At 47.6% G+C, this 18,740-nt stretch overlaps 1 long non-coding RNA gene across 1 annotated transcript in view; it reads left to right on the top strand.

Moving 5' to 3' along the window:
- LOC138504318 (uncharacterized) overlaps positions 1 to 18,740 on the top strand; it is a 64,713-nt gene that overhangs the window by 14,049 nt on the left and 31,924 nt on the right. Inside the window, exon 2 of the long non-coding RNA XR_011279822.1 lies at positions 14,279 to 14,348. This is a non-coding gene — a long non-coding RNA (uncharacterized lncRNA). The remainder of the gene's footprint in view (positions 1 to 14,278; positions 14,349 to 18,740) is intronic.

Here is an 18,740-nt window from a genome sequence, read left to right as displayed (position 1 = left end):
GGCCCAAGAACACAGACACCACACCATAAAGTGATGGGGGTAATGGGTCTCAGGGCACACATACACAGAGGGCCCGGCTGGACTCAGTCCTGGCGCCAAAAGGATGTAAGAACGAACACTTTATTTTTGTGCAAGTGTGCTTCATTCTTGAGTACCTTTCCACGTGCCTTTTATTCAGGAACATTTGCATGAGCATACTGTTGGGGTGTGGCTCCCCAGGCCCAGGCTGCACGTGCAGACTGTAGGAGTGGCAAGGTGTGGCAAGTAAGACAGAACTAGTGGGCGTGGCCCGGGAGCACAACTATATAAGATGATTCCATCGCCAGCGCTTCGCGTTACTTTGCATTCTCATGCAACGTGATGCTCACTGCCGCTTGGACCAGCTTACTTACCCTTTTGAACCAGCGTTTATCCTGCATACTCGCCTCCTGGAATCCGACGTTCATCATCTCATCAGCATACTCACCTTCTAGAACCCAGTGATCTTGATCCCCATGCCGCGCTTCTCATCCACAAAGTCGAGTCCTGTGAAGAAGACAAAAGACAAGGTTAGGCGCCTATCATCCATCAATTTGGGGTTGCGCCACATTCGAACCGCACGCGCATCTCTAGAGATCACTCATCTGTTACCGGACCATCGCGGGTTCATTCCTTGCTCACTCCGGCTTCATCATCAGCTCCGCAACTGCTGCAGGGCCCGCAACACCATCTACACGGAGAAAGAGCGACATTAAAGAGAGGACAACAATACAGGAACAAACTATACAAACACAGCAAAAGCAGACTGAAAGCAAAGGAACTGTACACACATAACAAAATCCACCAGGCGAGGGAAGACAAACAGAAACTCTCACTTGGAGAGAAGTGGATTAGTCGCAGCTGGACTGGACTACCACGTGCAGGGACCAGTGAAGGAACCTGGTCCCAGGCAGACAAGTGCCCCTGCTAGAAGTAGCAGGACAGAGAGCTTATCAATCAAGATATGCAGGTGAGCTTCCTAGGGGCAGCGCAATCTACGAGAATCACGTTCTGGGTGAAAGGGTCTGGAAGGGGATCTGGACCACAGGCTAGCATACTCACGTCCCTTTATGTCCTCACAGGAGCAGTCCTGAGCAGCGCTACCTATTGCCGCAGTAACAGTTTAAGTGCAGAGGCAGAAGCCAGACAAGGGCGAACTAATCCCTGGGAGGGCTGCAACCGTGCCCCAACGCCTCCGCAGAGACCAGATGAGCGTAACAGAACGTGAAGCCTCTACGAATCTCTGCATGAGCGTAATGGAGACTTCAGAGACGGACCAGTTGGCCCAATTACTGGGAGAGGTACGGGCTGAAGTTCATGCCTCAAGACAGGAGACCAATTCCTTAAGGAGGGATCTTATTGTGAATCGTGAACGAACTGACGAACTAGCAAGACAAATGCTCCAGGCGCAGGCTGGCCAGGTCCCACTACCAGGGTTAACCCCTTCTGCTACAACCATACAGTCAATGTCAGTACAGGTGGTTCTTCCAGGGGTGGTTCCCCTGCCCCTGCCCAAACGTTTCACAGGCAACCCAAATAAGTACGCACATTTTATGAACCAATACCGCCTACCTTTCCTCTGCAGACCTGGGGCATTCCCCAACGAACAATCTAGAGTGGCATTTCCGATTTGGGAGGGAGTACGGCAGACTGGTCAATACCCTTGGTCAACCAAGATGATCCTTTACTTCGGGACTTCAGGGGTTTTCAGCGTGAAATGGAGAAACTGTTTGCATGGCATACTCAAGGACAAGCTTTGGACAACAAACTGTTCTCACTCTGGCAAGGTAATCAAGACTTGTTAACCTCTATCGCCTCCTTCAATTGCCTTATAGTCCAGAAAAACTGGCCAGAGGAGAAGAGAACTATGCTCTTTTATCAAGGGTTACGAGGAGAACTTAAGGACGTTTTAGCCCAAGTAGTAAATCCCCCGGAAGGATGTGCAGAATACATCGACCTGACAGTGCAGCTCGATCACAGGTTACAGAATCGGAAAATGGATCGAGCGAAAGCAGAGGGGAGGTCGGTCTACCTACCACCCTGTGAGAATCAAACCAAGTCCCACGATCAGTCAGAACCTATGCAAGTCGGGGGGCTTGCGGAGCCCGCTCACCAAAGCAGAAAGGGAGAAAAGGAGACAGCACCAGCTTTGTTTATCCTGTGGTAAGGCAGGCCACTTTCTCAGAGAACGCCCAGTGAAACCACCCAGGAAAACAGTTGGAGCAACTGACAAAAGTGAAGAAGAAGAACAGGACTCTGGAAACTCCAAAGCCCGGGAAGCGTAGGGGTCCACTTGTCGAGCGGTGAAAAGGAACCAACACAGACCTCACACCTAGTCATCCCAGTGCTCTTGGTAAACCACAAATAACCGTCAAAAATACATGCCTTGGAGGCATACATTGACAATGGAGCAGTGTGGATTTACATTGACCAAGATCTGGCTACCTGGATAGGCCTTCCTCTCTGACAGAAGCAAACATCTGAAAACGTTACAGCTGTTGATGGATCTCAGCTATCATCTGGCCCAGTAGTGACGCATTACACTGAGAAGATTATGCTTCTGTGTCAGGACGGTCACCGAGAGGACATCACCTTCGATCTCATCGGTGCTCCTCAGTTCCAGATGATATTGAGAATGCCCTGGCTGGAGACCCACAACCCTATGATTGACTGGCGTAAAAGAGTTCTGAACTTTCCAAAAGACTGTGTCGATACCTGTTACAACAAAGGATACCCATTCCACGGGCTCACTAACCGAGGAGCAAAGAAAACAACAGTACTGGGCATCACATGTTCGTTACCACCTGAATACCAGGATTATCAAGATGTTTTTCAAAAGGAGCAAGCAAACATCTTACCTCCGCACAGGCCGTATGACTGCCAAATTTATCTCGTACCCGTAGCCCAAGTTCCATGCAGCTGGATCTATGCCTTCACTAAACAAGAAAACCAGCACTTAAGAACATACCTTGACCAGTACCTGGCAAACGGCTTCATCCGCCCGTCTAAGTCCACTGCATTCTCGCCTCTCTTTTTTGTGCCCAAAAAGGAGGGAGACTTAAGAACTTGCATTGACTAAAGGGCACTTAACCAGATCACGGCAAAAAAATGGTATCTGTTGCCACTTATCCCTGAACTGCTGGATCAAGTTAAAAGCGTGCAGATTTATACAAAACTCGATTTACGAGGGGCCTATCATCTGGTAAGAGTCAAAAAAGGGGACGAGTGGAAAACTGCCTTTTGCACAAAATATGGCCTTTTTGAATACAAGGTCATGCCCTTTGGACTATGTAATGCTTGGCCGCGTTCAAATCTTTCATGAACGATGTGCACCGCAAACTGTTGAACGTCTGCGCACTTGTCTACATTGATGACATTCTCATCTACTCAACCAACAAGGAAGACCACGTCCGTCATGTTCGAGCAATCTTAAAAAAACTTTGGCAACATCAGTTATATGCTAAACTGGAAAAGTGCTCCTTTCATGTGACTGAGGTAGAATTCCTCGGCTTTGTTCTCACACCACGGGGTGTACTCATGGACATGCGCAAGGTGGACGCTATCCTCCAATGTCCTTCACCAATGTCCACGAAGGGAGTACAGTGTGTGCTCAGGTTCGCCAACTTTTATTGATTATTTATTCCCGGGTTCCCTCAAATTGTCCACCCAATTACCTCTTTGCTACGGAAAAATAAACAATTTCATTGGTCTACAGAGGCAGAGGAAGCCTTCCAGACACTAAAACAAGCTTTCACAACAGCACCAGTTTTACAACATCCCTGACCAGACTTACCATATGTGGTCGAGATCGATGCTTCCAACATAGCAATGGGAGCAGTCCTGTTACAACGAGACACTGAGACAGGACAGTTGCACCCTGTGGCGTTCTGGTCTCGTAAATTCTCTGCCCCCAAATTAAACTATACAATCACTGATAAAGAATTGCTAGCGATCAAGGCAGCATTCAAAGCATGGAGACATTATCTTCTCGGAGCTAAACGTACAGTTACTGCATTCACAGATAATTGCAATCTACAATACCTAGAGACCGCCAAAGCACAATCTTCGCGTCAACTCTGTTGGGCTCTCTTCTTCGCAGAATACGATTTTGTAATTACCTACAGACCCGGAATATGCAATGGAAAAGCAGACGCCCTATCACGCATCAGCAAGGAAGAGGAGGCTTTCACTACACCAGACATTGTGGCCATCATCCCGCAATGATGGATCCTAAGCATGATTGCAGCAACCACCTATTTAGATGACTTAAAATCTGGCCTACAACATTCGATGAACCAAGCAGCACAACAAGACTGGTTATCAAAAGAAGATCGACATACTATCGTGAACAATCTACCATATTTTCAAAGACGATTGTACATTCCAGATAAAAAAAACTACAGAATCAGATCATAGCAAACTATCAAGATCCTTTAGTAGAAGGACATCCAGGAATAGCAAAAACCCTAGCTAAAATAAGAAAAGACTACTGGTGGCCAACTTGGCGAAAAGACATTACCCAATTCATCGCAACATGTGGTGTCTGCGCACAATACAAGTCCCAAAAACAAAGTCCTGCAGGTCTAGTACGTCCTTTGATGGTACCTCCAGTGCCATGGCATACACTGTCAATGGATTTGATTACAGATCTTCCCCCCGAGCAATGGATACAACACCATCCTAGTCATCCTAGATCTGTTCTCTAAGATGGCCCACTTCATTCATCTGAAAGGTTTTCCTGCATCTGCTTTGGCTACCGTGTTTCTGGAACAGATTGTTTGGCTCCACGGGTTCCCATCAATATTAATATCTGACTGAGGGACTCGGTTTGTCTCCGCCTTTTGGAGAAGATGTTGCAAAATAGCCAAGATCGACCTTCGGTTATCCACAAGCCATCATCCCCAAACCGACGGCTAGACCGAACGGACCAACCAGACCCTCAAGCAATACATAAGGTGTATGCTGCAACAAACTGAGGATACCTGGAAGGATATACTTTGGCTAGCAGAATATGCATACAAAGACTCCATCCACACCAGTACTGGGCAAAGTCCATTCTACACAGTGTACGGACGACATCCACGGACATCTGTTTTTTTATCCACTGAGTCTTTAGAAATGCCAACTGTTATGACCTTCCACAAGACCATCTCCCAGGTTCTTAAGGAAGCAGCAGAACATCTGACCAGAGCCAAAGAGAAACAGAAGCAGTTTGCAGATGGACACAGAAGGGAAGCTCCAAACTATCAAGTCGGAGATAAGGTTTGGTTAGCATCCAAAAACATTCCTCTGAAATGACCACAGGCCTTCCGGCCCACATACTTGGGACCCTACACCATCAAGGCTGTGATTAATCCTGCTGCCATGAAGTTAGAGTTACCATCTCACATGCGGATCCACCCTGTGCTTCACTTCTCCCTTCTAAAACCAATGGAACCAGGTACACGGGTCAATGCTCCACCTGACCCCGTGTAACGCTCACCTTGTATCCACAGGGACGCCCCTCGACCTGGCTGGATTGCCTCCAACTTGGATCCGCCTTCCTCGGGTACCCGTTCTGCCAAGAATCAATTTTGGAAGACAGGAGTTCAGTTTTAGCCTACAATCTCCTTGTTCCGGGGCCCACCTCCCTGATGTCCCCAGCGAGCCCCCCAGAGTATTCCTCACCTTGAGTTTAGGTAAGATGCGCTCTCCGTCCTGCAAATCTGTGCAGGGGTGCATTGTGGCCGGGCACCTTCCTGCCTAGTTGCTTCACTGGCGCGGGCCCTGGAGTCCAGACCTGCTGCGACTCCGTTCTTGAGGTAAGTCTATAGTTCTTAAGTAGTATGTGTCCATAATTGTATTTGCCCAGAATAATCTCCCCTTTCTCTCGTAGGTGCAGGAAAGATGGTGATGGCGTCGAGCTGATGAAAAGGGCAGTGCTCGAGGTGGTAAGTGAATGCGCAGAGCGCGGTGCTATGTGCGTTTTTGTAGTCAGGCTAACCTGTCTTGTTCTTCCCTTGCAGGTCGCTGCGATGTTATGGATGAAGTGCGATCGGAAGGACGTTGAACGTAGGGTGGAAGGTGTCCAGACCTCCGTCGAGTACCAACAGCGCTTCGCAATGTAAGTGCGATTCCGCAAGATGCTGGAAGCGGAAAGCGAACACTTACTAATGATGTCTTCTGCTCTCTTTTTCCCAGGATGTTGCTTCCGGGCAAAGATGAACTCCAGAGAAGACACTGGAACACTAGAGGAGCTGGATTGCTTAACAGGTAAGGATGGATAATGGTGTTTCTCTTCTTCTTTGCAGATGCAGGCCTGGAAACCTGCCGACAGATCACGGTGAACGTCATGCTGCGAGTGCAGAGCAACGCGAAGCGCATGCAGAAGTTCGGGTGTGGCCTTAATAGCCTGCAGGTATCCCAGGTGCCTTCAGGGCGGACCACGGCCAAAATGCTAGATCGCATGGTTCGGTTCCGAACTGAACCCAAAGGGGGCAGCCATGTTGATCCATTTCCCAATGGGAGCTCCATCTGCGACATGAGAGGCTCCAGGAGAGCCGAGAGGGGCATGAATGGGCTCTTGGAGCCCTGTAGGAGTATTGTGGTGGGGATTAGAGAACCCGAGTCCCAAGGCCTGATGCCATGGTCATGACAGCACTCCCCCCCCCCCCCCCCAAAGGCCCCTCTCAAGGTGGTTGTTCCATCCGGTCCTGGCTTGGTGGGTTACTCTTGATGGAAATGTCGTATTAGGCGTGGTGCATGAATGTAATCGCTGGGTTCCCATGTTCTGTCCTGTGGACCATACCCTTTCCAGTCCACCAGGTAAAGTCTTGCTCGAACATACTTTGAGCCCAGGATGCCCTTGACCTCGAATTCTGGTTCTCCGTGGATCATCACCGGTCCTGGTGGAGTAGTTACTCGAGTTCCTGGCTGAACTGGTTTCAAGAGCGATACATGAAACACCGAGTGGATCCGCATGTTGGTTGGTAAAGTCAATTTTACTGCCGCTGGGTTTATGATGGACTCACTGGTAAATGGCCCTAGGAATCATGGACGGAATGTCTGGGCTCCCTTTAGAGGCACATGCTTGGATGCTAGCCACACTCTGTCCCCTACTTGGTAGTCGGGGGGGCCTTTTCACGATGCAGGTCTGTGTATTTCTTCTGGCGAACATTGGCATAATGCAGATGTTCAATGGCCCTTGCGAAGGCCTGCAAAATGGTAGCGTGTAGGGTCTGGATGGCTGGCATTTCCAGGGTGTGGGAACATCTAAGTCTGACATGCATGGGTGTCTGCCATACACAGTGAAAAATGGCGTCTGCCCGGTACTGCTGTGTAGTGAATTGTTATAAGCATACTCAGCAATCCACAATAAATCTTTCCAATCTCCTTCCGCTTGGTGAAGCATGCAGCGCAAGTATAGTTCAAGCGTCTGGTTGGTCCTCTTATTTTGACCATCCATTTGGGGGTGGTGGCTAGTGAATAGTCGAATGTCCATTTGAGCCACTGAGCAACACTTCCTCCAGAAGTTGGATACAAATTGGGTACCCCGATGCGAGATCAATACTGACGGGAACCCATGGAGCCATACCACGTGTTCAAGGAATGTCTTAGCCAGACTGGATGCGTTTGGTAGCCCTTTCAACGGTAGGAAGTGGGCCGTTTTGGAGAACAGGTCAACGATCACTAGAATAGTTTTATAACCTTGACAAGAGGGTAGGTCGGTGATGAAATCAAGAGACAAGGTGTGCCACAGAGTCGGCGGGATGTCCAATGGTCGAAGGAGTCCAGCTGGTCTATGCTTTGACGATTTGTTTTTAGCACAAACTCCACAGGAGGTGATGAACTGAATCACGTCTCTGCTCCACATTGGCCACCAGTAACTCTGTTTCACCTTGGCCAGGGTTTTAGCGATTCCTCGGTGACCTTCCATGAGGTAATCATGATACTCCGAGATAACCTGTTCTTGGAGTTCTTTCTTGGACACGAATAACCGATCCCTGTAGTATGGTAGTCGGTCCTTAACCACATAGTGTTCTCCTTTCGAAAGCCACTCACGTAGTTGTTCCTGAGTCATTACTCGTCAGATCTCGTGCAGCAACTCATCTTGAGTCATGGTGGTTGTAATGCCTAGGAGTCTGTCGCTCGGGATGATGGCCACAGGATCAGGGGCGGTGTACACCAGTTCATCGTTGCCCATGCGTGATAGGGCATCAGCTTTGCCATTTCTGACCCCAGGCCGGAACGTGATCACGTAGTCGTACTTCGCAAAAAAAAGTGCCCAGAGTAGCAGTCGAGAGGATTGAGCCTTCGCGCTCTTCAGGTATTGTAGATTTTGGTGGTCGGTTATCACGGTGATAGTGTGTCTGGCTTCCAGCAGATAATGTCGACAGGCCTTGAAAGCGGCTTTTATGGCCAGGACCTCTTTGTCAGTGATGGCATAGTTGAGCTCAGGAGGCGAGAATTTGCACGACCAGAAGGCCATGGGATGTAGTTGGCCGGTGTATGGGTCCCTTTGCGATAAACCTGCACCCATAGCCATGCTGGAAGCGTCCGTTTCTACTATATACGGAAGATCTGGGCGTGGATGTCTTAGGATTGGAGCGGTAGTGAATTTCACCTTGAATTCTTGAAAGGCCTTTTCAGCTTCTTCTGTCCACTGGAATGTCTTGTTACATTTCCTTAACAATGAGGTGATCGGGTGTACTATTTATGAGAATCCTGAGATGAATTGGCGGTAAAAGTTTTCAAAACCTAACATGCTCTGGACTCCTTTGAATGAACTTGGGGCTGGCCAATTGAGGACGGCATCGACCTTGTGCATATCCATTCGGATTCCTTTTGGAGTAAGGATAAACTCTGTAACGTGAAATTAACATTTCTCAAGCTTGGCGTAGAGATGATGTTGACGTAGCTTGGTAAGGACGGAACGTACATGCTCAACATGGTCCTGCTCTGAGGCCGAATATACCAGGATTTCGTTACACACAGACGTCAATCAGTTCTCTCAAGGCATCGTTCATGAAATATTGAAATGCGGCGGGGCATTGCAAAGGCCGAATGGCCTTACTTGGTATTCATATAAGCCATATTTAGTACAAAACGCTGTTTTCCATTCGTCCCCTTTTTTTAATGCTCACAAGATGATAGGCCCCTCTAAGGTCCAATTTTGTGTAAATCTGGGCATCTTTGACTTGGTCTAACAATTCCGGGATCAGGGGCAAGGGGTAACGATTCTTGACGGTGAATTGGTTCAATGCGCGGTAATCTATGCAGGTCCTCAAGTCTCCTTCCATCTTCGGCACAAAGAATAAAGGAGACGCTGCCGGTGACTTTGAGTGGTGGATGAAACCGTTGGCCAGATATTGTTCCAGGTAAAACTTCAAATGTTGGTTCTTGGGTTCGGTGAGCGCGTAAATGCGGCCACAAGCAATTTGTGCACCAGATCAATCTGGCAGTCGTAGGGTCTATGGTGTGGTAAGGTATTAGCTTGCTCCTTTTGAAATACGTCTTGAAAGTCCTGATATTGGACTGGCAGGGTACCAACCACTCCTAAGGCACTTGTCGCCCCTTCCTGAACAGGTGAGCCAGTGTTCTTAGCCTTTCTCCCTTTGACATAGGAGGTGCGTGTGCAATCCTGGGAAAGGAACAATTCTCGGGCACGCCAATCGATCCGAGGATTATGTGCGACCAGCCACGGCATCCCTAGGATTAATCGAAACTGAGGTGCTTTGATGAGGTCAAAAGCGATTCATTCCCTATGACCATCCTGACATAGGAGAGTAAGAACAGTTGTGCATTTGGACACAGGGCCGCAGGCAATTTCGGTGCCATCTACAGTGGTTACAGTTTCCTTGGTGGACTTGGGGCAGAGTGGGAGCCCCATCTTTGCTGCAAGATCCCAGTCCATGTAATTCCCCACGGCTCCACTATCAATGTAAGCTTCCAACAAATGCATTGATGGCTGCTGTTGGTGGATCAGGATTGCAGGTAAGGCAAAATGGGAGGTCTGCAAATTGGGTTTCTTCGGTCGACAAGTAGACCCCTACAATTGCCAGGCTTGGTAGTTTTCCGACTCCTGACTTGGTTTCTCTTTATCTGTGGCTCCTATATTTCTTCTTGGTGGTTTTACTGGGCAATCTTTGAGGAACTGACCCGTCTTTCCACAGTACAGGCATAATTGCTGTTCCCTCCTCTTGTCCCTTTCTGCTTTGGTTAGAGGGGGTCTAATCCCTCCTAGTTGCATTGGTTCCACAGGGCTTTCTGTTCCCCGCTTGACGTGATCTTTGGAATGCATGAACATGGGATGTGGTTCTGGTTTACTTCGATCCATTCTCCGATCTAGCAACCAATGGTCAAATTGAACTACCAGGTTAATGAATTTGCCACAGTCCTTGGGTGGGTCTACCACTTGGGCAAGCACATCCTTTAACTCCCCTCGCAAGCCCCGGTGGAACAAGGTGGTTCTTTTATCCTCCGGCCATTCTGCTTCGACCACCAGCCGATTGAAGGTAGCTATGTATGTCAAAAAATCTTGGTTTCCCTGATGGAGGGACAGGAGTTCGTTGTCCAAGGCCTGCTCATGGGAAAGACGGGCGAAAAGCTTCTCCAGTTCCTGTTGAAAGCCCCCAAAATCATGCAACAGTGGATCATCCCGGCTAATGAACGGCGCAGACCAGTCAGCCGCACTGCCACTCAGATACGACAACACAAAAGCCACTCGCGACTGGTCATTGGGAAACGCCCCAGGTCTGCAAAGAAAATGGAGGAGACACTGATTCATAAAGGTAGCATACCTTCGAGGATCCCCCGAAAAGTGTTCCGGTGGAGCTAATGTCACAGCTCCAGGAAGGGTGATCTGCACCGGAGTGCTTGTTGGGGTCGATGGATTAATTCCCGGCAACGGGGCTTGTGCAGCCTGCGATTGAAGTATTTGTCTGCTGAGGTCATCAGTACGTTCTTTGGCCACAATTAGTTCTCTCCGCAAGGCGTTTGGTTTCTTGTCGGGCCGAATATACCTCTGCGCGTAACTGCCCCAGCAGCTGAGCTAACTGGTCGGTTTCCATGCTGGCGCCCGGGTTTATTATAATATTGGAATGGCTTCACGTTCTGTAATACTCACCTTGTATCCACAGGGAGGCCCCTCACCTGGCTGGATTGCCTCCGACTTGTATCCGCCTTCCTCGGGTACCTGTTCTCCCAAGAATCAATTCTGGAAGACAGGAGTTCAGTTTTAGCCTACAATCTCCTTGTTCTGGGGCCTACCTCTATGATGTCCCCAGCTAGCCCCCTAGAGTATTCCTCACCTTGAGTTTCAGTAAGATGCGCTCTCCGTCCTGCAGATTTGTGCAGGGGTGCATTGTGGCCGGTTACCTTGCTGCCTAGTTGCTTCATGGCGCAGGCCCCACAATCCAGACCTGCTGTGACTCCGCTCTTGAGGTAAGTCTATAGTTCTTAAGTAGTATGTGTCCATAATTGTATTTGCCCAGATTAATCTCCTCTTTCTCTCGTAGGTGCAGAAAGGATGGGGATGGCGTCGAGCTGATGGAAAGGGCTGTGCTGGAGGTGGTAAGTGAATGCGCAGAGCGCGGCGCTATGTGCGTTTTTGTAGTCAGGCTAATCTTTATTGTTCTTCCCTTGCAGGTCGCTGCAATGTTACAGATGAAGTGCGATCGGAAGGACGTTGAACACAGGGTGGAAGGTGTTCAGACCGCCGTCAAGTACCAACAGAGCTTCGCAAGGTAAGCACGATTCTGCAAGATGCTGGAAGCGGAAAGCAAACGCTTACTAATGATGTCTTCTTCTCTCTTTTTCCCAGGATGTTGCTTCCGGGTGAAGATGAACTCCAGAGAAGACACTGAAACACTCTAGGAGCTGGATTGCCTAACAGGTAAGGATGGAAATTGGCGTTTCTCTTCTTCTTTTCATATGCAGGCCTGGAAAGCTCCAGACAGATCATGGTGAACGTTGCGCTGCGAGTGCAGAGCAACGCGAAGTGCGTGCAGAAGTTCGGGTGTGGCTTAAATAGCCTGCAGGTATCCCAGGTGCCTTCAGGGCGGACCACGCCCAAAATGCTAGACCGCATGGTTCGGTTCCGAACTGAACCCAAAGGGGGCAGCTATGTTGATCCATTTCCTAATGGGAGCTCCATCTGCTACATAAGCCTGGCGACAAGGGCGCCAGGACTGGCTCCAGGAGAGCCGAGAGGGGCATGATCGGGCCCTTGGAGCCCTGTAGGAGTATTGAGGTGGGGACCAGAGACCCCGAGTACCAAGGCCTGAGGCCATGGTCATGACACCCCGAGATAATAGAGGGAGAACCAGAATACGAAGTAAAAAGTATCCTAGACTCTAAAATAGTCCGGTCCAAATTATACTATCTTATAGACTGGAAAGGCTATGTACCTCAAGACCGAACCTGGGAACCCAGAGAACATCTCCACAATTAATCAGACAATTCCATCGCAACCATCCCACCAAACCAGGACCAGAGGAGGGATCACCTTTGAGAGGGGCCTTGAGGGGGAATGCTGTCATGAGCGCTGGCCCAAGAACACAAAAACTACACCATCAAGTGATGAGGGAAATGGGTCTCAGGGCAAACATACACAGGGGGCCAGGCTCATATCAGTATGTAAGCAGGAACACTTTATTTTTGTGCAAGTGTGCTTCGTTCTTCAGAACCTTTCCACGTGCCTTTATTCAGGAACATTTCCATGAGCATACTGTTGGGGTGTGGTTCCCCAGGCCCAGGCTGCACGTACAGACTGTAGGGGTGGCAAGGTGTGGCAAGCAAGACAGAACTAGTGGGCATGCCCCAGGAGCACAGCTATATAAGATGATTCCATCCCCAATGCCAGCGCTTCGTGTTACTTCGCATTCTCATGCAACTTGACGCTCACTGCCGCTTGGACCAGCTTACTTACCCTTTTGAACCAGCGTTTATCCTGCATACTCACCTCCTGGAATCCGGCATTCATCATCTCATCAGCATACTCACCTTCTGGAACCCAGCGATCTTGATGCCGTGCTTCTCATCCAGATAGTTGGGTCCTGTGAAGAAGACAAAAGACAAGGTTAGGCGGCTATCATCCATCAATCTACGGTCGCGCTGCATTCAAACCATGCGCGCATCTCTAGAGATCACTCGCCTGTTACCGGACCATCGCGGGTTCATTCCTTGCTCGCTCCGGCTGCCATCATCAGCTCTGCAACTGCTGCAGGGCCCGCAACACCATCTACACGAGCAAAAGAGCGGCATTAAAGAAAGAGCGGACAACAATACAGGAACAAACTATACAAACACAGCAAAAGCAGACTAAAAGCAAAGGAACTATACAAACATAACGAAAGCCACCAGGCGAGGGAAGACAAAGACAAACAAACACTCACCTGGAGAGAAGTGCAGGGACCAGTGAAGGAACTCGGTCCCAGGCAGACAAGCGCCCCTGCCAGAAGTAGCAGGACGGAGAGCTCATCAATCAAGATACGCAGGTGAGCCTCCTAGGGGCAGCACAATCTATGAGAATCACATTCTGGGTGAAAGGGTCTGGAAGGGGATCTGGACCACAGGCTGGCATACTCAAGTCCCCTTTTGTCCTCACAGGAGAAGTCCTGAGCAGCGCTATCTATTGCCGCAGTAACCGTTTAAGTGCAGAAGGAGAAGCCAGACAAGGGCGAACTAATCCCCGGGAAGGCTGCAACCGTGCCCCAACGCCTCCACAGAGACCAGGTGAGCGTAACAGCTAGAGGCAAAAAACACAGAACACATGATTATATTGGAAAGCTCTCTGGAGCTGAGCATAGAAAGAACAGAAGGTGCAGATTCGTAGATTGTAACTAGAGTTTCCTACCTTTAGCAAACTAACACATTTCCTTTACTGTACTGCTGAAACACCTGGTTTTGTTTTCCAATCCCAAGGAGTGTGCCCCTTGCCCTTGCCCAGTACCCTTCCCTGGCTCCTGTGTTAGCATCCAATACCAGGCTCTGTAAAATTGAGGGATTGTATCTATTAAACACTCACTGGGATATTTGCAAACCCACAATACTTTACAAGCAAAAGTTATATTTTAAAACTCATCATATAATGGGCAATGTAAGAAAATGCTATGAATCTGCACGGGCACAGTTATTTTACAATACATAGAACATTGTTTGCAGCATACCTCATCCTAATATTGTTATGTAGAATTGTACAAGTGCTCAGTGTAACTGTTTTTGTTTAGCAGAGATGTCTGTGCCCACTGGAACTCTGAAAATGGTGCTCTCACATTTGCAGGCCAATGTAAGTAATGCTAAAGTAGGAGAGTGTCAGTAGCAGCAGGACGAGCTCTGCAGTGCCACGAGAGGTAAGATTCACAGCGATAACTGTTTAACTTTAACTATACGCCTATGCGTCCCGTTTTATACTGACAGTGATCCAAATTAGATTTTACACTAACGTGCAGCACTTGCTGTTTACAGTGCACGCCAAATAGCGAACTGAAGAGGTTTTTCATTCCCGCCTCGGGACAAAGAGTTAATACAGGTTAGTGACCATCCCGGTTCACATATAGGTTATGAAACAAGGTTGTAAGGTTCACGATTGGAGTAAGTGGTACACACATGCCAGCACGTACGCACTTGTGAATACATATTCACATTAATATAGTTGTTCGCTTTATGAAGAGTTGACTTCATATAGAACCTCCGCTTGAACAGTAAGAATTATAATCTCACCTTAATGCATAGTGTCACCTAGACAATGCAATATACATGTAGTATACACAAGATAGCACATTCCGAATCACTACTGGTGGGGCTACTATTTGGTTATGGAGACAATGCAAAGCAAATGACCTTAGCATACCTTTTCTTTCTCTTTTTCTCTCTTTTTTTCGTATAATTGTCTGTGTGTCAATGCCTGTTTTCAACTGTGGGTGGCTTGTCCAACCTAATACTTGTTTTGCAATTGAATCATTTGATATAGGCTAACTTTCTGTTGTTATTGGCAATGGAGTAATATATTGTATTATGTCAATCAACAGTACATATATAACCCGGCTCTGCGGAAAGAATTGTTCGAAATGCATTAGCCATAGGGTTATGGTTTGCCCTAGTCTCAGTACTAGCCTAATTGGTGAAGTGAACCAGTTACTACAAGGCTGTTTTGAAACAAATAAATATATATTTCTTGGATGAATAAAAGCATTTGATATATGTTGAAGTTTGCTCTAAATTAATACAAAAATAGAAGCAAATTGTTTAACCCATAGTGGGTAATAAGGGTAAACTTTCTTCAGTTTACTTGAGTGCCCTACACGGTGGCGCTGCATAGTGGGCTGCACCCTACTAATTATCTGCAAATTAAAGTCCTAAAGACAATAATATAGAAGAAAAGGATACAAACAAGCTGTGCACTCTCGCCAACTCATTTTTGCCAGAGTCAAGTATAGGAGTCATGAGTGCGAGGGGAAGTTATTTGGCTAATCTGTGCAGGCATATCTTAGTTAGATCTTCTGTTCGTGGGGCGACTTTTTCATATTCGTTTTTAGAGTTTTTAGGTTTTTAAGATCACACTAGTTACATTAGGGCAAGGTGTATAGGCTACATCAGATACAAGGACTAGTTAGCATAATGTAACCTATTACGAGAGAAAGAAAATGTCATGTAACTGCTGTGGCTTGTGCCTTATTAATTCTTGAGAAGGTTGGAGTTGTCTGTGTGTGCTGCTAAAATTCTTCTGAGAGGCACCTAGAAGGAAGATGGGCAAGCACACATGCGCACAGCTTAGAGGGATCATTGCCCGTAGGTGGTGCTGCATGAAATCACCTGGGAGGGCATTTGAAAGAACACTTCAATGTAGTGTGTTGGCAACTCTGTCTTCCTCAATGTTTTTCAAGGTTCTTTCTCCAAACAATTCAATTTCTTAAACCCCAACTGTGACTTGTGTCTGAGGTGATCATCCCTTTTTCTAATAGCCTCAAGTATGTTTGTAATATGTCTGAGGAAGGTGTCTTTCTTGGTGCACATCAATGCTTTACTTACCGTACTATATAGCAAAGGGTATGGTATCTGCAACATAGTTTGCTAAACCTGGACTTTTTCCAAAATACAAATTCCCATAGCCCTGTATTGTTCACCGAGCTCAGAAATACTTCTTTAGCTGTGGAATTTGTTTGACAGTTGTTTGTGGCTTCCGATATACTCCAGCCATCCACTGGTACTTTACAGAATCGTATTCTTATACTATGAGTGGGCGCCCAGCTGCGTAGAGCCCTGGTGGAATGTGCCATCTAGCCTGGAGTGAGGAGCTGTTTTGAATTTGTTCAGTGAATGTGTGTCAGTGGAAATATCTTTCGTGGGAAGTCGTTGCCTTGGTGGAGTGCTTTTATTCTGTTTCTGTTCTACTAATAAAGAATGCGGCTCTGATGCTGTCTCAGCTCACATGACAATTGGATTTGTGGTATTTGACCAAAGGCACTAATAATCCTTCCTCCTACGATTTCTCATCTTTTTGAAATAGTTCTTGGCAGAGGCTGGATTCAGAGGGCCAAATTCCCATAAAACAGCGCAAATGAAAGAGCCGAGAGAAGTCACTTCTTTCATTTGTGCTCAATACTGAAATGATCCGGTCACCACCTTCTCAAAGTTGACCTGTGTCTTTCAGGAGAGTCTGGACAATAGTAAAAACATGCGCTAGCCAGCCCCCCGACATTAATGCATGACGCGTTCCCAGAAACACGTGCTTAGTGGGAGCTCATTTCACCAGGACAGGCTGTTAAAGGGCCCATCTCTGTGAAATGCTTGAGAAAATAAAAAAGCATTTGCATCCTCCTTCGGGGACTGAAATGCTAGTGTGATAGTTGGGGTTTAAATCGCGGCTGTCACAATTAAAAAACAAATCATGCCAGTCAGAAATGACGCTGTCATGATTTGCGCCTTTTCTTGAGCCTGTTCCAAATAGGCACAGTGGAAGACCCTCCTTTCTGTGCGCTATACAGCGCATCCCGTTTGTGAATTAGGGGTGTGCTTTTAAATGTGCAGAAACACACCCTTATTTGTGCTCTCTGAAGAACCTCATACTGGTTGCACAAGCAAGGAATAACCAAAAGAGCAAATGGCTTGCACTGGAGTGAGGTTAGGACAGAATGGCAGAAGGGGAGAACAGTCGCACAGGATATGCAGGGAGGCCTTAAGTTCAACAGAGTTTGAGCGCAGAAAGGGAGCCTGATATAAGACCTGGGTGGCACAAGTAGTAGTGTTTCCAATGAGTTTGTAAAGATAGTAGGATGGTGTAAATTTGTTATGCACCTATTGACTCCAGTTTATACCATGTTTCAAAACAAGGGCAAAGTGCGGTAATTCCCTCATTTTACGTTGGGGAATGATAGGTAAAACTGGTAGATGTGATGTGACATGGTAAGGTATGGGTGTATTTTTAGAATGAGAAATATGTCGGCAGTACTGTGTGCTGTGTATGTAACTATGTGGGTGTATGTAACCATGTGGATGGAAATGAATGCTAATGAATCGTCACTCATTGTCATGTATTTCTATTCACATATATTTCTATTTGCATATGTACATCTATCTTCGTTTCTGACAGGACTGGCTATACTGCATCACAGCCATTCTTTAGATCACATGCTTTGTGACAGGAGAGAAACACTGTTGGTGAACGTAAAAAAAATGTTTTTCTGTCATAGTGCAGAGAGTGTTCCATTAAGTGAGCGAGCGTGTTTGGGTGCAGTATTAACTCCGATGAATGAGAAGGTGCTGGTAGATTCCAGTGAGTGAGGCTGTCTCTGTACATTCCTCCAGAGACCGCTGAAGTGCAAGGTTTGCACAGACTCTCTGGATACATGCTGTTTGTCCACCTCCAAGAATGGTGGCACAGCAGAGCAGATGCAGCTGTGGGAGTCCCTGAAAAGGCTGAATTCCTGCATTTGGGAGATGAATAGGGATGGTGTGCTTTTGGCTTGCAGTGCCGATCTGGCTGGAGAAATATGGCGCTGAGCACCAGAGTAAGGTGTACAACCAAAACTGTTTATGAATGGTGTTTTTATTATTATTATTATGATGGTATTTATTGAGCGCAGATCTAGCTATACAGCAGGAGATGGGATTCAGAGAGGCAGTGAGGAGGGGTATAGCTGTACACGGTGATGGGGAGCAGAGGGGCAGACGGCGTCTAGCGGGTCATACGGTGTCAGGCGACGTGATGGTCTAGGTGTTGAGGAGGAGAGATGCCTTGAAGAGGCGTGTTTTGAGTTATTTTCTGAATTGTAGGAACGTGGGGGCAAATCTGATGCTGCCGGGGAGGAAGTTCCATAGTCTTTGGATGTAGGCATAGAAGTCTTGTTTCCTGGTCCTTTCCTTTTTACAGTGGCAGATTTCTGCACATGTCCTGGCTTCTGGTGGTGCTCTGTCTGCCGGAGATGCTGAGTTTCTCTGCGAGGTAGCTGGTTGACTTGAGGGCGACTGCCTTATAGATGATGCAGCAAGACTTGAAGGTGATTCATGCGTGAAGTTGGAGCCAGTGAAGGTCGTTAAGGGCCGGGTGATGTGGTCGTATCTGCGTAGACCCTTGATGAGGCATGTGGACACGTATAGGACACTTCTCAGGGACACAAGCGAGGACAACAGGAGGCCTTCGAGGAGGGCATGGTTCTCATGCAGAACTAGTGCTTGAACAGTGGATCTAAAGCTGTCCAGACAGAGGAAGGGCTTGACTTTCCTTAGGAGGGAGAGCTGATACC

The sequence above is a fragment of the Ambystoma mexicanum genome, chromosome 11 (assembly GCF_040938575.1).
Source record: "Ambystoma mexicanum isolate Mex_15411 chromosome 11, UKY_AmexF1_1, whole genome shotgun sequence".
Classification (NCBI taxonomy): domain Eukaryota; kingdom Metazoa; phylum Chordata; class Amphibia; order Caudata; family Ambystomatidae; genus Ambystoma; species Ambystoma mexicanum.
Note: the sequence above shows the minus strand (reverse complement) of the source record. Positions and strands in the feature narration are given on the sequence as shown.